Here is a 16,478-nt window from a genome sequence, read left to right on the forward strand (position 1 = left end):
GTCATGAAATCAGCCTTTTTGAACCCGTAAATCGTAGGCGCGGAACTGTAAAGGTTCCTGAAAAATAACAGTGTTTAATAACCAAAGTGTTTGGTGGTGATTTGATTTGCATATGGGGCTCTCTGGGGCCGGTGGTTTCAACCTTTCTTCCCACCACAGTGAGGTCAGGGTTGGAGGAGAGCAGGGCTGAAGTCTTCCTGAAATCACAGGACGCCTGGAGATGGGGATTTCAAACATACCAGAGCTGGGAAATAACATGGACAGACCAGATTGCTGAATTTATTGGATTGTAGTGTAAAAATAACAAATCCTTTAGTCTTCTCTCAGTCCCAGAGGAGAAGCTTGGGTCCATCCCACCTTGGCTTTACAAGGGTGGAAGTCACAGCTTGTGATGCCAAACAGTGCCAGGCTACTTCCTGTGTGAAGGGCAGGGCAGATTGGTGATTACAGGGAATAACACCAAGTCCCTGGAGAGCCATGAGGTCCCTGCTTGATTTACCACCCTGCAGAGAGGCATGTGTGAAGCTGGAGGTGGCTGGGAGCATTTTGTGGTGTATTACCTACAAACAGCCAGGCTGGATCTGTGATGGGGATGGGGATGAGGATAAGGATAAGGATGGGGAGGAAAAAGGCAGGGGAGATGAGAACAAGCAGTCTGCTTTTGCAGGTGCTGTGTCCCCTTGTGAGGTTTGGTCTGGTGTGCAGCTTGATGCCTCCTATCTCGAGTAATTAACAGGGAAAAGAGAGGGCCTGGTTATCCATCCTTCAAGAGCAAGGGGTTGAATTGAAAGGCAGCGCCTTGGAAGTGGATCAAATAGCTCTCCAGCCCCCCGCGTACGGCTCGGAAACTTGCTGCCGTGCTGCGTTATCAAGGTGAACAGCTTTAGTTCAATTAACGAGAGGCTCAGAGCGGAGTCGTGGGAGGAGGCAGGGCTGGGCTTTTGCGCCCTTCGGGCATCAGCCGGGGAGCGGAGCTGCACGGCAGCGATCCCGGCACCAGGGCACGGTGTGCCACGGCCACCACAGCTCTGCTGCCTCTCCTCGCCTCTGCGACGGGTTTTATTTACTCCTTGGAAAAAAAAAAAAAATCAGTGTGCGTGGAAGGGTTGCTCTTTGTTACCACCTCCTTTTCCCCCCCACTCCTGCTAGTAATAAACCTCCCCCCAGAATCAATGGCTCGCAGCGATGAGTTGCCATCAGCTCACCCTGCACCTAAATCCCCGCAGATGATGGTGCTGGGAGCCCGCACGCCTGGATTTTTTTCTCCCTGCCGGTCGCTGCCTGGGCTGCAGCTGGCTCCGGCACGCAGAAAGCTGCAGGTGTGATTTGTTCATTTGCCTCCACCTCCCCCCTTTCCCCCCTCCCGTGCTGCCTCCCTCCTGCTCTGCTTCCCTGCCGAGCCCACCTAGCTCATCCCACCCAGCTCATCGCGGCCAGACCCGCATCCCGCCCTGCGCCGGCTCCGGCATCTCCCCGGTGCAGTGCTGGAGGGTTGGGATGGCTGGGGCTGGAGAGGGTGTGTGTGTGCTTGGAGAGGAGGGGAGGGGGGTTAATCTGATCCTACGAGGTTAGAAAAGGAAGAAAAAAAAATCTAAACTATAAAGAAGGCAGCAGCCTCCTCCTTTTCCCTCTCCCCCGCTCCAGAGGATTAAGCCTACAAAAAAAAAAAAAAAAAAAAAAAAAAAAAAAAAAGAGAGAGAGAGAGGAAAAAAATGTCTGCAGCTTTCTGTTGACCCTGCATGATGGCATTTTTGCGCTCTGTGTGCTGCCTCTGCTGATTGCTATTCCTGGCACAAACACACACACACGCTCACACACACACGCAGCCCCAGCACTGCTCACACGGGCACGGCGAGCCCACTCCAAAATACAAAAAAAAAAAAAAAAAAAAAATTAAAAAAACCCAAAAAAACCCCCAAACCCAACCCAAACCGGTGCCGCTCGGTGTCCCTGGCCACCCTGGTCTGTCGGGAGAGCTGCCAGCACCCGCTGCCGCTCGCCCTCTCCTCCACCCCACTTCTCACCTCGGTCCCCAGCTCCAGCGAGCACTTTCTGCCGGAGCCGCCCGCAGCCAGAGCCTCCACCACTCCTACCGCTGGCATTACATTTTCAGGCTGGATGCTATAGGGCCGTTTCTAATTACCTTATATCCCCTAGTGGTCTATGAATAATGGTTAGTGAAGGAGCTCAGAAGGGCTGCTGAGAAGGGAAGCAAAAAAAAAAAAAAAAAAAAAAAAAAAAGGGAGAATTGTGCTATTTCTCACATTTTTTTTTCTAAGGATCTAATCTGGCTACTGTGCTCTGGAAGAGGAGGAGAGCGAGCCAGCAGGAGAGAGAGGAGAGAGCGAGGACCATCGCAGGTATTGTTGCAAGCTACATCTTTGTGCTTTTTTTTTTTCCCTTTTTTTTCCTTTTTTTTCTTTTTTTTTTTTTTTTTTTTTTTTTTTTTTTTTTTTTTTTTTTTTTTTTTTTTTTCCCTAAAGCCGCAGCAGAATTGGAAGGGGGGGACGCGAGGGGGGGTGGCGGGTGAGGGTGTGCGGACAGAGCTTTTTCCGGATTTATTTTTCTCTTGTGCAACTCGTGTGCTGCTGCGATTGAATGGATGCACGGCGCCGGCATCGCGGAGTTTTGGGAGGGAGGGGGGATTATACGTGCGTGTGTGTGTGTGTTGTGTGTTGTGTGTGTGTCCCATTTGCAGCAGCAACGGAGGAGCCGGGGGGCGTGTGTGGGGGGGTTGTTTTTGCTTTTCTGGAAGTAATAAAGAAATTTGCAACCGGTCCAAAAACCCCTCCTGACTTGCCGATTGATGGGTGTCTGAACAAAGATACAGCCGAGACTTGGAAATATTTGTGTGTGGAAGGGGTGGATTTTCGTTTTGCTTGTCCTGACTCCCTACTTTTGTAAAGTTAAAATAATAATGGGCACGGGGCTCCGAAAGCCTCTGCAGAGGGAAGTCTTCCCGGGGAGAGTTATTTAATTGAGGAGTTATGGATGTGCATGGTTTTATACTTCCAAAAGTTGCGGCGGTGCCGCGGGCGGGCGCCTGGCTCTCCTTGCCGTTGTCTGCACGTGAGAACGCTGACTTGATGGATTTTCTTTCTTTTATTCGGTGGCTGGCGGGGCAGGAAAAAAATGGATCTAGCAGATAACCCAAGGAATCGTGGGGTTTGCACATCTGGCTGTGCCTTTGGAAAGCCCCTCGCTGGGACTTTCACCTCCCGCTCCCTTTCTCCCACGGCAAATTTTGCCTCCAAATCCTCCGCTGACATTAATAAACAAACAAACCAGGGAATAGCCGCGGAGCCCGGTGAGGGGGCTCGGAGCGCTGCCCGGGGGTGGGGGAACCGTGTGCTTTTGTTTTAAATAACGAAACGGCGATGATTGAAAACATATGAATAGGATGCAATGCAGAGCGGGTGTGTTACGGGGCGGGGGGGGAAGAGCTGGAAAACTGCTTATACGACAGAAGCAGAGCTTGAATGAGTGTGGTGAGATGAAAGGAGAGGGGTCCGTCCCTCGCCTGGCTGCGAGGGGGGGCGATTCCCAAAGGCAGAGGAATGATCTCGGGGTGGGGAAGCTCACTGGGGGAAAAATCAAAACCAAAATCAAGCCAGAAAAAAACCCCTAAAAAACAACAAACCTGAAGTATGTGATTATATCCCGTCCAACTTTGCCGGTTGCGGCATTAATGGAGCTAATTGTCGTCAAAAAGAATATAATCAGGAGGAAATATGAAATATGCCTATATGTGCAGGGGGGAGATGTATGGGGAGTAGAAACAGGTCCTAAAACCCCACTGCCCCCCCCGAAAAGCACCGCCGAGGTGGGGGATATCCAAACGTGGCCGGATTGTGTTTATTTGGGCGGAAATAAAGATGGAGCGAGTGCCCTGGGGAAGGCTGTAATCCCCCAGGGAAGGGCTCGAAACCCGGTGCTGCCCTTCGCTGCCTGCCCTTCGCTGCCTGCCCTGCCTGGCCCTGCTTTTGTGTTTGTTTGCTTCTGAGGAGGGGGCAGAAGGGAGCTGGGGGGGGACCGCGAAGGCGGGGAGAAGCCGTGAGGGCGGAGAGCCGATTTAAATTGGACTTAATGGATTCCCAGGGCAGCTCTTTTAGATGAAAGTCAAAATAAGAGCCAAAGTGAATCTCAGCAGACCTGTCTGTTGCATTAGAGATGCAGCCCTTCCTCTCCCTCCCTCCCTTTATTCTTTAAAAGAGAGGGGGGAAAAAAGTGTTATCCGTACGGAAGACAGCGTGGAGTTTCTCATTCCTATAATGCGAGCTCTAATTGAAGAACTTGCAGCCTCTTGGGAGAGTCTTTACTGATCGCTGCTTTTGTTATTCATGCCGCGCTCTGTTTTCTTGGGATTTTTTTGGGGGGGCTGGTGGTGGTCTGGCTGTGCCGGGTGTGATGCTGTGTCCCCCCCAGGCTGGCTCCGTGGGCTGATGGCAGGTAGGACCCCCTGGTCCCCTGCTCAGGGGGTCACAGCAGGCTCCCCCGGGTAGGTTGTGCTGTGCTGGAGGAGCAGATGAGCAGCTGAAGCCCCCCGGGAGCTGTCGGGGTGAGATGCTGCAGCCTGGCTGCGGGTGGCTCTCGTCCTCACAGGACCCCCTGGGATGGATGCTGCCCAGCGTGGCACATGGGAAAGGCAGCAAAGCAGGGCTTCTGCCTGCTGTCTGTGCTCACTGCAGTGAATTTGGGGTGCCATGGACCCTGCTTGATGCAGAGGGCACAGTGCAGCCCTGCTGTCATAGCTCTCCTGTCCCACGGGCGACTGTGGTGTCACCTGGAAGGGACAGGTGTTGTGCCAAAGCCACGTGGGTGCTCTGCCCACCCAGGGTGAGGAGCAGGACACAGCACTGAGCCTGCAGGACCTGTGCTGGGCGAGTTTCCCTCCTCTCCTGCCTTTTCTGTTGCACAGGAATTTGGGGGTGAACAGAGAGACTGGCAGATGGGGCTGCCTCCTGCAAAGGTCTCAGCACCCCCATTTTCTCTCCCAGCCCCCTTGGGTGGCCAGGGGAGGTGGTGGCTGTGCCCCTGCCCTGTGTCCCCATGAGATCCCATGGTGATGCTGCCTGTGGCAGTGGGCTGGTTTGATGCAGCCGAAAGCTCCTGGGGGGCAGGTCCTTGTTGTCTCTATGTCCCTTTGCCAGCCTTGGGCACGCATTTGAACTACACTTGAGCTCTGCATGGATGAAAACAAGAGCCACACGCCCCAGGGCTGCTGTCAGTGGCATTTGGTGGCTGTGGGGTGAATGTGGCTGGGGAAGAGGATGTGTGAGCAGGATGGGGCTCTGCCAGCCCATCGGCTTAGTAGGGAGGCAAAGCAGTTAACCTGGACATCTGATCTCCCCGGGAATTGTGTATTGACCCTGACAGCAATGCATCAGGAGCGACAGACTCTCCATCATCGATCCCTCTCCTCCCATCACCTGGTGTTGACACCGACAGTACTGGAGCCAGCTTTAATTTCAGGCCTCTGGCTCCAGCACATAACACTTAACCATGGTCCCAAGGTGCCACCAGGCTTTGCAGGCAAACACCTCCACAAGGAGGTGACCGTCCCCAGTTCATGGCGAGGGTGGCGCTTGCTGTGAGTGGCCAGCTGAGCTGGGGACAGGGGTGGCACAGGACCATCCCAGGGCCATTGGGCAGGGTGACATCGCAGCCTTTGGTGGGGGATCCAGGGATCACCTGCAGTTCCTGCTTTGCCAGTCTTTGCTGGGAAAATCCTCTGATCTGGCACCCCTTGTGCCGTCAGTGTTGAACAGCAGAGGATTTGCCCAAGCTGGGGTGTCCCAGTCCTTTTACAACCTCTTCTGGGTGACCTCATCTGGCCTGGATGTTTCTTGCCTTCCCCACCTCTAAAATGGCCACTGCCAAACCTGCTGGGTGGTCAGGTGCATGTGTCACCCCACAGAGACCTGCTGGGGGGCATGGTGGGTTTTTTGGGTGCCTTGATTTTGGGCAGGATGCCGGCGCTGGAGAGGCTGGCACATCTCCTCTCCTCCTTCCCAGCATCTTGAGATTTCCGAGCCGCACGCAGCCAAGCTGAGGCTGAAAAAGCTGCTTGTGGTTCAAGAGCATCTCCTCGACAGAGGAGAGAGGGAGGCTTTTCATTCCTCCCTTTCTTTTGGAGCTATCCAAGCTCCCCTCACCGATGCAGGGGCTCTTCCCGCTCCCCCCTGCAAGGGAACGTTAAAAGCCAGGGGCAGCGGATATCTTGACACCCCGTCAATCCGAGCCTTTTACAGCAGCAGTCTCTGAAGGCTGGCACTGCTGCACAGAAGAAAACAAGTGAGAAGAGGGGGGGAGGCGAGAGCAAGCCTTTGCAGCCGGCAATCGATAATTGTGGTGTCACTCACTGCCTTGGAAGTTCCCGCATCCCCACGGTCGCTGGTGGGGGGAGAAGGGGAGGGTGAGAGCGGGGCTCTGCCCTGCCAGCACCGGGCATGGGGCAGGGAGGATGGCAGAGGGCGAGAGCCCAGCCCCGAGCAGGAGCCTCCCGCTGCATTACTCACCACTTGATGTAGCTTGAACCTTTCAACTCCCTCCCCTTGGGGATGGAGCGGGCTGGGCAGAAGGTGTTGACGGAAAACGCTCTCCTTTCTTAGCTTTGAGGGTTTTTATTCCCCTTTCCTTCTTTTTTTTTTTTTTTTTTTTCCTTCCCCCACCTCTCTCTATGTGCATTTTGGGCTTTAATAATCCCCCAAAAATATAAAAGAAACCCAAAAAAAACCCCAACCCAGCTCCCCCTCATGTGTGTCTCTGTCTTAGCAAAAGCTGAGGCAAAAGATCAAGGAATTCTTCCTTTTGTGCAGCTTTCAAGACCAAAGATGTGCCGGTGAAAAGGGGAGGCTCAGAGTACCAGGCACACACAAGTGTTAAAGGAGAGGCTTCCCTTTTGTCTCCAAGGCAATCAGCCGGTGAAGGGATCCACAAATTAATTAAAAATTGCTCTGTCTTGATTGAGTTATTCCTGCTCGCATCCCACCTGCCTATCAAAAGACTGGGAATGGCAGGAGGAGATTCCTATTTCTTTCCCAAACAGCTCAGACACGTACCACGGTCTGTCTCGCTTGCCTTTTATCCCAGGCAGCAAAGGAAATAAAAAAAAAGAAAGGGCTGGCGCGGTATCCAAAGAGATCTCTCCCGGAGGATGCGTCCCCTCTCCTGTGCTAACAAATGCTGCGGTATTTGGACGATTTGGAAGAAAAATGAGCAGATTTACGTGTCAGGCATGGTCCAAATTGTAGTTGTAACTCCATGGAGTTGATGGAGATCCATCGGAGATTAATTTGGCCCCGGGTCTGGCGCTTGCTCCACAGGGAATAGGCTGGATTTCTGCCTTGGTTGAAACAAGAGGTATTCAAATGGGTTTGTTGTGGCTGTGCTATGCCCAAGTGGTAGAGCTGAGCAAAAATCCCAACTGGTTGTATCCCTTGTGCCAAAGCACCATAAATACACCTCGAGCTGTCAAGTCCTGCACAGTCTTTACCTCATTTACCACTGAGAATGCTTTAAGGGGGTAGATTTATCTGTAGGGGCTGTACACAAGTCTCCCTGTGTGCTTTGCTTAGAGGTTTGAACTCCATCCCAGTGTCCTGATGGGGGAAGCCTTTCTCCCCTCCTCTTTATGGGATTTCCACCCAAACTGAGCCTGTGCCAAGGCTCAGCCTGAGCCCCAGAGAGCCCAGCCCTCCTTCACTGTGCTCAGGCTCTGGTTTGGGGGGGCATCATCAGTCAGTGCCTCTGAGCAGGATTCGGGGGGGCTGGTTTGCTGCTTTGCAGTCAGACCTTGCTTCCTCTGCTTTATTGTCATCTCCGCTCTTAGTCACCGCTCGATGCCTCACCAGAGGACACTGCTCCTGCTGCATTTATGGCAGCCACTAAAATTGGCTGCTCCAACAGGGAGGGACACTGAGCATCAGGGAGGCTCTGCCCAACTCCCTTATGGTCCTTGGCATCGTGTGGGGAGCATAGGGGAGCTGCAGGGCAGATCGGTCTCCTGTGCTGAGGATAGAGCTCCAGCTCCTCTGTGTCCCTCCAGCTGATACATGAGGGAATATGGGAGCAGTGCTGGGAAGGAGCAGCAGTGGCCACGTTCTCAGGTGGAGATGGCTGGCGTGTAAATGAAAATGAGATGCTCGATAAAGTAGGAAAGCATAATTAAAAACGTTCACGGCTGCTGGCTCGCAAAGCGTGGGCACTCAGTGATCCAGCGAGGCACAGCCACCCCCCTCCCCAAACCCCACAGCTCTCAGCTCTCCTCGTCCTGCCATAGCGTGTCCTTCACATGCTGTCGCTACATGATCTATAGAACAGGGCTGGCCTCTCATACCACTGCCTTCCACCAGGCCAGTGACTGGATTCTCCAGAGGAGGCTCTAGTCCTATCATAGCATGTCCTTCACCGTGACTGCTGCTGCACAGAGACACGGCAGCACGGGGCTCTAATACCTTGTAATTCACTGTGACTGCTGTGGCAGGACCTGCACCGTGCTGTGCTGCCGCAGCCCTTCAGACCCCTTGGCTTTTGCATCTGTTCTTGGGCTTCAGAGCAAGGGCTGGGTGGGAAGGGACATGGTGGGGGGACCTTGGAGGTGTCCTGGGCTTGGAGCCTGGTGCCTGGCTCCTGGTGGGCAGGGGAAGGTGCTGAGTATCCCTGGGACATGGTCCCATCCTGCTTCCTGAGTGGTTTAAAGGAGGGAGTGCTGGGGGCCAAGCCCTGCCTTGGCAGGGGAGAAATCCCTGTGAATGTGCCAGGGTGAGAAATGGCCCTTGGATGCAAGGAAACCATCCTTCCTCTGGGTGGTTTGGGCATCATAATAAATGTCAATATCTCTGTGCACACAAAGGAGAAGGGGACATTTGGCGACTGAGCGTGTTTGTTCCAGGAGCTGATTTACTTTGAAGACTTAAAGGGTTCTCTGATGCTTCTCTCTTTGCTGGTTAACCCTGTTCCTTTGCCAGTTGAATAGAAATGCAGCTGCCATCAATAAAGCCCTTCTGGAGGCTGTTCCATGGATGTTGCCACACTGCTCCCAGTGCTGTGCTGGACATTGCTCCCTCTTGCATTGATCTGGTTTGGATCCTCCAGGAGGCAGCTGCACCTTGAGCTTTTACTGCCCTGGTAAAGTGAGGATGCCTGTGAGGGGTGAGGGTTTTCCAGCCAAGTGATGGAGATCCCAGTGCTCACAGCATCCCCTAGAAGCCCTGCTGTGCATGGAACAGGGTGTGGGTGACTGTGGCTCAGCCAGAAACCAAATTTGGGGTTGTTGCTTTGTGTTGCTGGTTTTTCTTTGGAGGGGAGGCATTGGAAAGCCTGGAAGTTGTAGCCTGTGAGGATGTCTTGTCACAGCTCCCAGGATGGGAGAAGAGCAGTGAGATGAGTGAGGGATCAAGTTTTGGGAGCCAGTGCTTCCCTGCAGCAGGATGCTTGGCTTGTTTTCCTAAAAACAGGAGTTGGCATCTCCTGTTTTACTTCCATACAAATCATCAGCATTGTTGTTGCTCCTGCTTGGACTGAGGAAGGAGGAATTTGGCCCAGTGGCTTTTTTTCCTCCTGCTTCCCCCAGCAGCCTAGGCTACAGATCTGCAAACAGCTGTAAGGAGAGCAGAGATCATTAGCTGGCAGGATCAGATGAGATAGTTTCTTAAAAGGATTGTCTGATTTCTCTATTGATCAGCCTGATTTAAAAGGGGGAGTTGGGTCAGAGGGCATAAATTATCATTGAAGGAGGGGTGAAGGCCTCAAAGGCTGTGCTGCACTTAGCTGCAGTGCTGAGGAATGTGTCTCTCGGCGGGGACATGCAGAGCTCAGCCGTGGCTGCCGGCCAAGCTGGGTCTCCTCTACGCTGAACTGGGAACCGAGTCAAGGGAAGTGCATTTAAACTTGGGTAAAGAGCCTCTCTCTCTTCGCCAGACTGGTTGCTGCAGCCCCCACCGTTTGGGGTCAGAGGGGGAAGGGGTGCAGCGTGTGGCCCCGGGTGAGTTTAGGGGTGCAGCGATGGGTTGGGGTCGCTGTGGGGTCCCTCTGGCTCTGAGCTCCCTCCCTCCCTCCCCAGAGAGAGGATGCTCTCACCCCTCAGGGACCTGCGACCTCTCCCTGGCTTTCCCCAGGCTCCCTGTGTGGTCTCCAGCAAGATGTTGAACCACTGGGAGGTTTCTGCCTCCCTGGCTGTAAAATGAAGCTAATCTGCAACCTGAGGTTGCTGCTTTCCCCATTCTTGTGATCGCTGCCCTGGGCTTCTGCATCTCCTGCCACTGGAGTCATGGGACTTGCAGGCTCTGGATTATGGGAAGAGGAATGGGAAAACATCCAGGGAAAATAAGATATCATCATTGATGGCAGAGGGTCTGGTTTTGGGACATCTTCCACCCCAGCTTGTTCTGCTGCAACATGGATCTTTATTCATTCTTCCCTCATTCTCATCCATCCTCATGATGGAGAAGCCTTTTGTGCCTAGGTCAGTGTCCCATCTCCCAGATTTTGCATCTCTCACAACTCTCTGGGGCAGGACTGTGGGGATCTGCAGGGGGGTTGTGTCACTGTGACAGGGTTGTGTCACCCCAGCAGGGCATGAGCTGGAGCCAGGCCAGGGAAAGCTGCAGGAGCACTTGTTAGGTGCCATATCATCCTCTGATGGGGGTTTGTGCCCTTCCCAACCCCAGTGGAGCTTGTTCCTCTTCTTTCTGTCTGTACTAAAATAAAAGGGTGCAAGAAGTGTGATTTCTGGAGCTGTGGGCAGGTGTGAGGTGCCCTGGTGAGTGCTGGGCTGGGACATCTGCCTGGAGTAGTGCCATGGGGGAGACTGACACTGCTACACTGCAGGTGTCCTCAGGCTGGGGACATGTCCTGAAAACAGGTCCATCTGCCCTTTCTCAATTCCCTTTCCACACATCAGAGGTGCAGCCAAGGCTGCTGCCTGCCCTGGTGCTGCCCATCTTCCTGTTCCTGCCCCTCTGCATAGAATTATTGAATTACAGAATCATTAAGGTTGGGAAACCCCTCTAAGACTGTCAAGTCCTACCATTAACCCAACACTGCCAAGCCCACCACTAAGCCATGTCCCCAGGTAGCACATCCACACATTTTTTGAACACTTCCAGGATGGATGAACACTCCACCAATACCCTGGGCAGTTCTGATACCTGACCACCCTTTTGGTTAAGACATTTTTCTTAATATCCAACTTCAACTGCCCCTGGCTCAACTTGAGGCCATTTCTCCTTGTCCTATCACTTGTTACCTGGATCAGAGCCCGACCTCCGGCTGGCTGCACCTTTCTGTCAGGGAGTTATGGAGACTAAGAAGTTTTCTCTGAGCCTCCTTTTCTCCAGGCTGAACCCTCAGCTCCCTCAGCCACTTGTGCTCCAGATCCTTCCACAGCTCCATTGCCTTTTTCTGGACACCCTCCAGCACTTTAGCATCTTCCATGGAGTGAGGGGACCATCCCCACGTTCCCTATCCCTTTGCTGGGGACAGCAGCATGGTGGTTCCCCGTGACGTGTGGCTTGGAAGGAGATGAGCCAAGTCATTATCACGGATCACTTCTGCCAGGTGGAGAGCAGGGGACCAGCATCCCAGCCCAGGGCACGGCTGGGAGCGGGCAGAGGCTTCAAAGGCTGAGCCAGGGCAGCAGGGGCTCTGAGCAGCCCCAGCCCCACCGAGGAGGAGAGCATCTCTTCCAAGCATCCTCCCGGCATGGCGCTGGGAGCAGCCACCAGCGTGCGGCAGCTGGGCCGGCATTATCCTGGAAATGTCAGCCGAATGCCAGCCCGCCGGTGAGCGCCAGGACGTGGCAGGAGGCGGTGACTCGGCTTGCCGGCATTGGCTACCATTTTAGAGGAAATGGGGAGCGGCGGGTAATTATTTCTCCTTCTTAATTGAAATTTCAGCCTCAGTGCTTCGCGAGAGCAGGAGGGAGCAGGAGCACAGGCGAGCGTGACCAACGCAGGGCTCCTTGTGGGATGAGGGGGAGCAGGAGTGAGCTGAGCCTGTGGGGTGGCAAAGCATCTCCCAGCTCACACAGAGTCCAGCACTCCAGGGAAGGAATTCCCATAGCCCACAGCACGGCCTGCTCACCGTACCGAAATAAAACCAATCCCTGGAACGCCAAGATTTTAACTTTTCCTTTTTTTTTTAGCGGGGGAGGACGCGTTATTGTTTCTTTATTCCCATATTTCTGTTTTGCTTGGGATGAAGGGCCAATTAACTGGAATTAGGCGCTGCAGCCTGGCACCCCGCGTGGGCTCGGAGCAATCAGGTGTAGCACAGCATGGCTGATGAGAGCCAATCAAGATGTATAAATGAGGTGTTGACATTCAAACAGCAGGTACCCGCGCCGCCCGGCCGCCGCCGCGCCTGCGCGCTGCCGAGCCCGCCACACCGGGCACGGGGAAGGGCTGAGCCCCGTGGGGCAGCCAGCTCTGCCTGGGCTCTGAGCACCTTGTGTTAAATGTGATGGTGGGGACACACTGAGCTGCCCGTGCTGGGGGTGGTGGGTGTGAGGGACGGTTGTGGACATCCCTGCCAGGGTCTGGTGCTGGCAGTGCCCGTGCCCAGGGTTGATGCATCCCCTGGTCAAGGCCCTTAGTGTTGCTCCAGCCAAGAAATACTGTTCCTTTAGGGAAACTGAGGCTGGACAAGGTGCTTAATGCTGGGCCCTGGTTTCACCCTCAAAATACTGTATTTCCATTGCCAGGGTCAGTTTTGCCTTCAAGTCTCTGAGTGGTGTTGGGATACATTTGTCCCCCCACTGTCTAGGGATTATGAGTAGGGGTCTTGGTGTAATCACCTGGCAGGTGCAGGGCCAGCACCCTCCAGCAGTTTGTCACCCGCAGTCCTTGGGTCTGCCACAGTGGGACACCCTGGGAGGTGGGGACCAGTGGCCATGGCAGCACTGCACAGGCCAGAGGAGCTCAGAGGCCATTCATCCAGGGAGGAGAAAGCAGCTCCGTGGCAAAAAACCTCATCAGCGTTTCCTGTCTCGCGATGGAGAAATCGCATGTGGTGAGAGGCTCTAAAAATAGGCTCGGCAAAACTTCTAACCACATTTGCAGATGTTAAAGGTAAAGCCAGAGCAGCCTGGGGGAAGGAAACATCCCTGGCTGTGCATCCCTGGTGCTAACCCTTATCTCTGCCGGTGACAGGGAGCCCGCTCTGAGGACAGGAGCCCCCAGATGGGCAGCAGGGCTGAGCCTCTGCCTCATCACACTGCTCTCCTGTGCGTCCCCATTAAGTGTGTGGCAGCAGGACATTAGGAGCAGGAGCACGTACCAGCAGGCTCTGTCTAACAGCGCTGCCGCCTGACCCTGATTTGTAGCAGGGCTGAGCAGGGAGGTTTGCTGTAGTGTTACAGCTTTTCCTGTGGTAATAGCTGGCCAGGCAGCACTGCCAGTGGCACCTGGAGCCCACAGTGGCACGGGGAACCCACTGCTGGGGTGGGAGGGGTGGGAAGGAGATGCTGTAGCTGGGTCATGGCACATTTGCTTGCCAGAGAGCTGAGGGAGCATGTGGGGACGTGGTGTTGCTGCTGGAGTTGTGTCTCCCCATGGCAGCGGTGCTGGCACCCAGAATGGTGGCAGAAACACAGCTGGATATGCCTGTCCTTGTCCCCACCAGCCCAGTGACTCCATGTCCAGTGGCTTGTCCTGCACACTGCAGTGGGTGCATGCCAGAGAGGCTGCTGTCTCCTGCCCCTGTGTCACATCACCAGTGCTGGAGTCATTTGGTCATAGTGGCCAGGGCTACCAGGTCCTGTCCCATCTGAGGTGTCAGCTCCCTGATGGCACTCAGGGGATGTTGTTTCTGCCATGCCAAGGGTGACAAACCATCAGAGGGTGCCAGCCCTCAAGCCCTGTGCACACAGTGGCCACAGCAAGGTCCCTTTGTACCATGGCTGTGGGGATCTCTCTGTGGGGAGGATGCATCCCATTGCCATACATCCCCAGGGACTTGTAGAGGCAAAACTGACCTGGTAATGGAATGAGAATAAAAAATCTGAAGGGCTGAGGTGAGCCCCAAGTTGTGGTCCTTGTGGAGGACTGGCAAGGGGCATTCTGCCCACATAAGATGGAAGAGGCAGCACTGTCTGCCAGCATTGCTCTGTGGTGCTGTGGTCTTGGTCTGTGCCAGCCCCGCAGCCCCAAGTGGGAGATTGCAAGAATCTTTAACCTCACAAACATAGAAGGTTGACTTGGACCATCAGAAAGATAAAAGAGACAGAGAGTGAGAATGATTAAAGGGAAGAAATCAGGATTCCTTGTGTTGCCTTAGCTGCCTGCTGTTTGATACCAGCAGCTTGCAGGCCCTTGGCACCTCTCACATGCAGCTCGGTGCTGGGGCACAGGAGGGCACACGACTTTCTCCTCATGAGGGAACTTCCCAGGAAGAGTTTAATAGTTCCTGTTGGGGTCATGTCTGGGGGAATCCATTGCTTCCTGTCTGCCATTGCCTGGCTTCACCTCCTGCCACCAACTGATGCGTCATGGGTGCGTTTGGGGTGATGGTTTGGGTTGTTGTCAGCCTTCACCTGCAACCCTGCAGGGGAAAAACTGCCCTTCAGAGTTATTCATCTTAAAAAACCCAACCCAAACCAACCTCAAACAGGTGCAGGCTGTGGGGTGCCTCATGGTGGGATACTGGGATGCTGGGGAGCAGTGATCCCAGGAATCTCCACTGGTCACATTGGAATCAATCTTTTGGCAAAAGGCATCACCTTGCCAGCAGGAATAATAGCCAGGAGGGGGAGGGGGCCAGGGCAAGCAGACAAGCAAATCCGTTTTATCAGACGCCGCATATTTTATGAAAGCACATTTCAGCTCTTCAGCCTTGGAAAGCTTTTCATACCCTTTAATTTTCTAATAAAAAGGAATTACGTTTGCTGAAAAGCCAGTAACAAGATTCACTGTCATTGTCTTTTGTACAGACCATAATTCCTGGCTTGGGCTCCTGCCTGCAGCCCCGTTGTGTGGTCCCAGGTGTGGGTCCAGAGTGCTGCAGAGGGGCAGGGGAGAGCTTTGCTGGTGGGAGCTTGTGGTGGGTGCCCAGGATTGACAGGGATGAAGGTGAACATCATGTTTGTCTGCATCCTCAGTGATGCCTCTTGGTGCCCAGCACACATCCCTGAGAAAGCAGCATCTGTTTTTGAGATGGTTCCTGCTGTCTGAGTGTGCCAGGCAGGACAGCCTTTGAACCAAAAATCAGTTTAATTGCTTGGTCATTGGCCTTGTAACCGCGAGCTGGAGAGTGATGTGAGGTCTCGACAAGGCTGGTGGCAGGCAGACAGCTTTCCTGGTCTTTGATGTGGCTGGGACAGGTTGTGGTTACATATGTGTTGTCTTTGCTGAGGACAATGAGCTGGTGTCCCCTGGTCTGTGCTGGCCCTGCAGATGTGACAAGTGAAAGGTTCAGCTGGGCAGCCAGCAATTCCCAGTCATCCCTTGCCATCCCAGTTGCCCCTCCTGCAGTCTGCAGGATCTGGATTGCAAACATGAGATCTCAGCAAGCCCAGGGCACTCCCAAAATCCAACCAACACAGGCTCTGACAGTGGGCAAAGCATCTCTGGGTACCAGCACCAAGAGTCACCAACTCCTCCCAGTTCCATGCAAACCCTGAGCGCATCCTGGCAGTATTTGCAGCATGGAGAGCTTCACAGGCTCACTCACACCCACTTTCCTCCAGGGGTGCATCTCCCTCTGAGTGCTGGAGCTGCAGCTCTGCCCATGCTCCCATTCAGCTGCCACGTGGTGCCGGAGCCACGATGCCGCAGCCGCTCCGTCTCCTTCCGAGTTGCTCATTTGAAGTTTCAGCTCACCGGCTGTTTTGGTGCAGGTGGCATGCAAAACCAGCCCACAAACACCAATAAATATCTCCTGTATTTTCCTCCCCACACTCCCCCCCCCCGTCCAATTCTCGTTTTCATTCTTACTTCCCAGCTGGTTTTGGGGGGGAAAACGGGTTTTTCAAAGCTTTCCGTAAACGTGTGTAACAATAGGAAGCGTTGCCTTTTAGCCTGCGGCCGGCACAGTTTTAAATGAGGTCCCAGGTAGTCATGGTTACCTCTCCTCTTCAGTAAGAGATGACTTTTATTTCCTGCCTTTTGTATTTGCACATCTCAGATATACATTCTCCTAAACCATAATTGGTATTCACGGATAGACAGGAACGCAGGAGCGAGCTGCCACAAGAGGGGAAGAGCCAGATGGACGCAGGGGGTGTCAAGGTCTCCAAGCCCCCAAACATCAGGAAATCTTAATTTCAAGTCATTTTTCCTCCCCTGGCAAGGGCGGGGAGGCAGACCTGTCTCTCCACAGCCTCAGGGCTTGTCCTGATCCCACCTCCCTTGCAGCATCCCGGTTATTCTGATTGCTGCGCCAGAATTCGGGATTTACCCTCTGGTCCTGCAAGCCTCTCCATCATCCTGCATCCCCCTCCAAACATCCCTTGATTGTGCTGAGCTGGGAAGGTGAAAAAG

At 54.0% G+C, this 16,478-nt stretch overlaps 1 protein-coding gene across 9 annotated transcripts in view; it reads left to right on the plus strand.

Moving 5' to 3' along the window:
* Positions 1–16,478, plus strand: part of RAI1 (retinoic acid induced 1) — a 73,879-nt gene that overhangs the window by 33,136 nt on the left and 24,265 nt on the right. For 8 of the 9 annotated variants that reach the window (XM_079320433.1, XM_079320437.1, XM_079320436.1 and 5 more), the window contains one exon: positions 2,280–2,360. The exons of the other annotated variant lie outside the window; for it this stretch is intronic. The gene's annotated coding sequence lies outside the window, so the exon portion shown is untranslated. The remainder of the gene's footprint in view (positions 1–2,279; positions 2,361–16,478) is intronic. 9 annotated transcript variants of the gene reach the window in all.

This window comes from Erithacus rubecula (assembly GCF_903797595.1).
Source record: "Erithacus rubecula genome assembly, chromosome: 17".
Classification (NCBI taxonomy): domain Eukaryota; kingdom Metazoa; phylum Chordata; class Aves; order Passeriformes; family Muscicapidae; genus Erithacus; species Erithacus rubecula.